This window comes from Plecotus auritus (assembly GCF_963455305.1).
Source record: "Plecotus auritus genome assembly, chromosome: 4".
Taxonomy (NCBI): domain Eukaryota; kingdom Metazoa; phylum Chordata; class Mammalia; order Chiroptera; family Vespertilionidae; genus Plecotus; species Plecotus auritus.
In genome coordinates this window covers 60,058,372-60,064,569 of record NC_137775.1, presented here as the reverse complement: position 1 = coordinate 60,064,569, position 6,198 = coordinate 60,058,372, and the positions used below count along the sequence as shown (strand labels likewise).

The 6,198-nt window shown below is 40.5% G+C and overlaps 1 pseudogene across 1 annotated transcript; it reads right to left on the bottom strand.

Moving 5' to 3' along the window:
• Window positions 1-312: 312 nt before the first annotated feature.
• Window positions 313-5,733, bottom strand: LOC308246697 (acyl-protein thioesterase 1-like; annotated as a pseudogene). The gene is made up of 3 exons: window positions 5,618-5,733; window positions 1,136-1,482; window positions 313-528 (listed from the first exon to the last, which is right to left on the bottom strand). The product of its transcript is annotated as an acyl-protein thioesterase 1-like (transcript).
• Between the last annotated feature and the right edge of the window lie 465 nt (window positions 5,734-6,198).

Here is a 6,198-nt window from a genome sequence, read left to right as displayed (position 1 = left end):
AGTAAGCGGACTAGTCATTTTCAAATGTTCAAATGTGGTAGCATTATCTTATTTTGCTAAATTACATTTGGGAAAAAGAAGCTGGGTGTTTTATTTATTTAATGCTAATATATTCTGGACAATATTATACAATAAATGTGTAGAAGATTAAAAGACCACAAATTTCCCACAAAAAGACATTATTTAGTCTATCATTGGTATATATTTGCAAAACAGTTTATTTTAACACTGCAAATAGAAGTTTCAATATAAAGCACTGGAAAAGGTTTATACCCTATTACAACGATCCTAGCATTCTTCCAAAAAAAGGCCTCAGCAATGTTCATCATCTGGAGGTAGGAGTTTATCAATTAATTGCTTGTTAGCCATCATTTCCTGGTGACATCATGCCTTCATAGGCTTTGAAGGTTACATTGGCTGGGTTTGCCAATGTTTTTGGCTTTTCAACAGCAAGAGAACCAATTATTAAGGGAACTAAAGGGTCACAGTATCCATGACACTGGAGAATAGAAATGTCTCTATTAGTCACTGATAGTGAAACTGGACTCAATGGGTTCAAGGCCGCCTGTCACTACTGGGGCCAAATTAAACAGAGACAGGGTTGAATCATATATGAGCATTTATTCCAATAATGCCAGCAGAATGGGGTGAGCAATCGGTCACCCTGGAAATTCTGCTCTGACCCCCCTTGCCAGTTGGCTGGTTCTATACACATGAGGGAGAAGATAGCTCCATGTAGCTGCAAGCCGCAAGTGTAACATGGAAAGGGGAGGTTAGAGTTTGCAGTCTGGCCTTCAGGAGCTCAAAGTCCAATAACAAGATGTCTAATCTTCTATGATGTTACAAACAGCTCAGCCCGTTCCTGGGACCAGAGAATGGTCAGCATTCCTGAGAAAAACTCCCCGAGGGGGTCAAGGTCTGGGTACAGCAACCAAATCAAAGGGTGTCCTGCCCTTGGTCTGTTCTCAAAAATGTATTTCTTTTCTGAGTAATAGACCCATGGAGACATCTTATCTTGTTACAGCCTTGTTTCATCCTCCAGTTTCCCAGGGTCTGTAAGAAAACTCCTTATCTATAGTGAGGTGAATAATAATTGGACAACTATGGCTTGTTCTTATTACGTGCCCTTCCCCACTATCAATAGGACCCTGTGGTATCGAAGCCAGTAACTGAGGGCAGTGAAGCTTGCTAGTTTTTGCTGTGTGGTAAGAGTGGTGTAAAAGATAAACCTCCTCCCTGAGAAAATCCTCCCCAAATAATTCTGTTTAAAGGAATACTGTTCTTTGCCTCTGGTCTTTCAATGTATGTTTTCTGCTGCTTATTTAATTCCAGGTTCACCTTCCTGTGAATTTGGTGAAAGCCTAATAATATCAAACCAAGAAGGCATAGCCATGTTCACATTTAACATAACAGGCATATGGTGCAAGCGGGTAGATATGTTTGATATGTGAACACCTGACACCTGCAAAGGCTTCTGCCCACCTCTTAGATGGGACAAGGGTCTCAAGGTCTATGCAGTTCTAAATGTGATTACTAAGTGTTATTCTTGCTAAGTGTTAAAATGTAGCACAGTATTTTGCAGACCAGCGGTAAACAGGATGAGTTTGACAGGAGCCTAACCAGTAAATGTGGCCAACTACAAAGAAGAAATCAATATGTAATTGACCAATTAGTATATATGAGCAATAGCTAAGCCTCCCTTCAGGGAGACAGAGCTTTGGTTATGAATCCCCTGACTCCTGTACTTGCTGCAAGTAAATGAACTACCTTGTGACAACCATGTCTCATTTTTAAATAGAGCACCCAAACGGCAAATACCTCGAGTTCGGTAACACACCCATGCTCTTAATTCCTAATCCAGGAAGGAAAGTCACCACAGTGGCCTTTCTGGCGGGGAACGCAATGTCAGGAAGCAGGGCAGGCATGCCATTGCCCTGTAGGAAGCGGGAAAGGGCACAGCACCTGGAGAGCACACTTTAAAAAGCAAGGATATAGATCAGTGGTTTTCCAACTTTATGCCATAACAGAACCACCTGGAGAGTTTTAAAAATCACTCTTGACTGTATTGAGAATGGTGGACTTAGTTGGTCTGGGTTATAGCATTAGCAATAGGACTTTTTGCCCAAGGAACCCAGATGATACTAATTTGCGGTCAAGGGTGAGAACCACCAGTCTAGAATAATGGTTCTCAAAATTTGCTTGCATCAGAATATTATTTGGAATATTATTTTAAGCTGGTTATTTTTAAGGATTAAAAAACTTTTGGCCTTCTGCCTAACTGCCTAAATTTAGATAGAGGACCTGTTCCAGGAAGGGAGATATCAACATAGATAACTATAATTTAGCATGAACTAGCGTGTGATAGGGAGGAACTTGTCAAGGCCCGTTTAATCAAAGTCCTCTCAGTGTTTCATTGTTAAAGATGGCCCAGCAAACATTTATTTACCAAACTTTTGCTTTAATATTGCCTTCCTTCCCTTTGAAGTCCCAAACCACAAGCCCCCTTCTCTTTAGCTCAAGATGGTATATGAATCTCAACTGCCCAATGCATCCTTGGGCCCCATATTCTTATGGAACCCTCGTATGTACATTCATAATAAATTTGGGAATTTTCTCCTGTTAATCTGTCTAGTGATAATTTGATTGTTAGCTTAGCCAGAAGAACTTCAAAAGTTGAGAGAAAAACAATTTTTCCCCCTACACAATAAGTGTCAAGTATTTAGAACAGTGCCTGTCACATAATAAGCACTCAACAGATTTTATCCTTTTCCTTCAATATCTAGTTCAATATCATCTTGTGAAGCCTCCCTTATTTCTCACACAGTTATTTATTTCTTAATTTATTTAAAATATTTATTGAACACTTTCTATATGCTAAGCCTCAGGCTTAGGCCCTAGTATTCAGACATAAACTTAGGAGGAGAAACAGCCAATAACAAGCAACGAAGTTGGTGATTACAAAATCTGAAGTGTGAGAGCAATGAGTAACATGAAGACTGTTTTAAAATATTTAGAATTTTTTTAATTTTATTTTTTTTCATAATACTTGGTATGCTTTTATGGTAGGCAGTTAGACAGACATGAGCAGAGCATGGACCATGGGCCAGGTACAGAAGGTCACCAGGGTGGAAAGCCTTGAGTGCCTAGTGAAGGACAATTGTAGGGTGGAACCTCTCCCCCAGGCTGACCTTTCCTCCCCCAGCATATCACTAGTCATGCGGTTTGGACCCTCTGACCTTTCCTCCATGCAGATAACTACTAGGCCTAGGCCTCAGCTGTATTTCAGCGCCAGGCTCAGCAAAACAACAAAGCCAGCCAGCCACCTCCAGACCAGTTGCATTAAATAATGATCCCCTGCCCTGATGCTCAGTGGAGGCCTAGACCCTGAAAGGACACAATTGTAAAATTGCTGAATAGTCTATTGAAATCTTCCCCTGGGACCTTCCCTGGAATCTCCACCCTTAAAAGTCTTGGGCCCTGGCTCGTGTTCCTTAGTGGTTAGAGTGTCAGCTCACGCACCGAAGGATCATGGGTTCAATTCCGCATCAAGGGTACCTACCTGAGTTGCAGGTTCGATTCCTAGCCTGGTTGGGGCGCGTGTCTCTCTCACATCTATGTCTCTCTCTCTCTCTCTCTCTCTCTCTCTCTCTCTCTCTCTCTCTCTCTCTCTCTCTCTCTCTCTCCTCCTTCTCCTCCTCCTCCTTCCCTTGTACTGTATCTAAAATCAATGGAAATATATCCTTAGGTGAGGATTAACAAAGCAAAAAAGACAATGAATACTGAAAGAATAGAGAATTTTTTTAATTTGGAAAAATATGCTCCAAAACTACTGATAGTTTGCTTTATTTTATACTTCTGTAATGTCTGAAGTTTGTATAAAGAGTATATATTACTTCTATATTCAGAAAAAAAAACCCTAAAATTTGGAATATACTGAGGGGGGTGTATATAATTAAAGTAATACACCATAAAATTTTAGGAACCTCATCTTTTTTTTTTTTCTTTTGTTCCAAAGGTAATTTGAGATGACAATTTGGCATTAATCCTCATCACCTTCCTCTAGTTTGGATACTTGAAAATCTCTGACTGCTTGCCAGTAGTCACTGGAGCCAACCACATAATGCAACTCTGAGACAGGGCGGGTAAGTTTCATAATACTTTAGTTGGCCAAACACCTGTGTGGATCCACCCTACTCTCCTTACTTTGAAAAAGCTGGACTAAAAACAAACTAAAAAAAATCTAAAGATAAAAATTAAACTTAAAAACTTTGTAGAAATTTAACCTTTTTCATAAAAATTTACATTGAATTTACCATTTAAACCCGACTCACCTAAAGACTAGATATTCATGATTTAGTTAATAAATAATTGCTTTTCCAATATAACATGATGCTAATAGTAATTCTGTGTGGCTTTTTACTTCTCAATCTCTGTTTGAAAGTACTAGTACACAGTGAGTATGATTTATGTCAAGTAATGTTTTTCAATCATGAAAAAATGTTTCAAAAAACTACTTAAATTCCTTCTTAGAATGAATAGCTAGTTATTGCTTTTAAATTGCCATTAGTTTCTGACACTGTATTAAATTATTTGTCTTAATACCTCAAACAGATATTATGAAAAATGGTGAATCAAAATATCACAAACACTCCAACGTGGATACCCCAGATCACTCTCCCCGGAGCTCTGTTCAGGTGGCGCAGAGGGGCACAGGCCTCTGCCCCATGATGTATGGTCCCTTTCTGCAACGACGTTGGAGAGAAAGCCGGGGGGCCTCCTACAGCTTCTCGGAGTCCTGTGGACAATGACTGTGGAGACAAACCATGCAGGAAACATCTGTGGGAGGGTGGGGGTGTGGGTGGGGCAGGGTCACAAACACAAAAGAGCCTTATTAACTTGCTTTATTTAATTTGAAATTTAAGAGACAGAATGTTCTTGTTTTTGGAGATCAACTCAAAACACATCGACCTGTTAACTTGGAGCTCATAGGCTATCTGGTTAGCATCCAGTGACCTGCCAAGAATATAACTAAGCCGGCATTAGGCACCAACCAGCAATCTGTAATGTCACCAGAACCTTGGCATTTCCAATCCAGTTCTAAGCTGAAGTTTTTAATGGTGTGGCAGAGGTCCAGACCTCCAGACCGCCAGGTTTATGGGAGAGGGAGAGTACATGTATGAAAGCTTGTAGTCAGGAGGCTTATACAGGAGACTCATTCATGATGAAGAGACCTGACAGAAAGCACAGGAGCATGGTGGAAAGTTGAAGAACTAAAATAAATTTTGCCATGGTAAAAACAGCAGGACCAAACCATTTTCTGAAGACGTGGTCTAATTTTTGAAGGAAAATTGAGGAAACTTTGAGCAGGAGAGAATAATTGTATAAATTTGGTAGGAGAGTTATTAAGTCACTTTGGGGTTTTGAAAATAATCAGGCTTGGGTTACTTGTTTTTCACACAGATCCATTTAATCATTCAAGGTTTCCAAACTAGAGTAGAATTTATACTGACACAGGAACCTTATATGTAATTATTTCCAGGCTGTTTATAGTCAAATTTGAGATAGGTATTGATTACTAGAACCATACGCAAAAAAAAAGTTGGAGGAAGTAGCCAACCATTTGTCCTTAGCTTCTGCCAGCCTCATCTCCCCACCCCCACAGAATGCTGTATCACCTGAAAAAGCAGATTCTCGGAACACTTTCCTCTCCTTACACTGTGCAGCCTGCTCCATCATGCCTCCCTTGGGCTTCAGGGAGACCTGAGACCTTCCTGCCCCGACCCCGGCCTTAGTGTGGTGGAGCATAAGGGCAAGTTTTACCAGGTGAGCCAGGGCTGCAGAGACAATGATAATCCCCCACACTCTCCTCCTCCCTTACCTCTGCTTTCTTACTTTACTAAGCCACTCGGGATGCAATGGAAAAAAACCAGGAGCAAGAAGTGAAAAAGCCCTGCTGAGCAGAAAAGGGAGGGAACTTCCTGAGCGCGGGCAAAGTTAGAGCAAAACTATAAAATCACTCTGTTACAAAGGGTTATCAAAACGCCCGAGAGCTCTTGGAATTAAGTTCAGAACCAGCTCTTGGTTTTTCAGAGAATCAAAGCTTTAAAGTTTTCTAGGTCAAATCCCAGAGACTTTGAGTCACACTTTGATTTGTTTGCCCTGTCTACAGGGAAGCCGATATACAACTTTAGAAGTTAT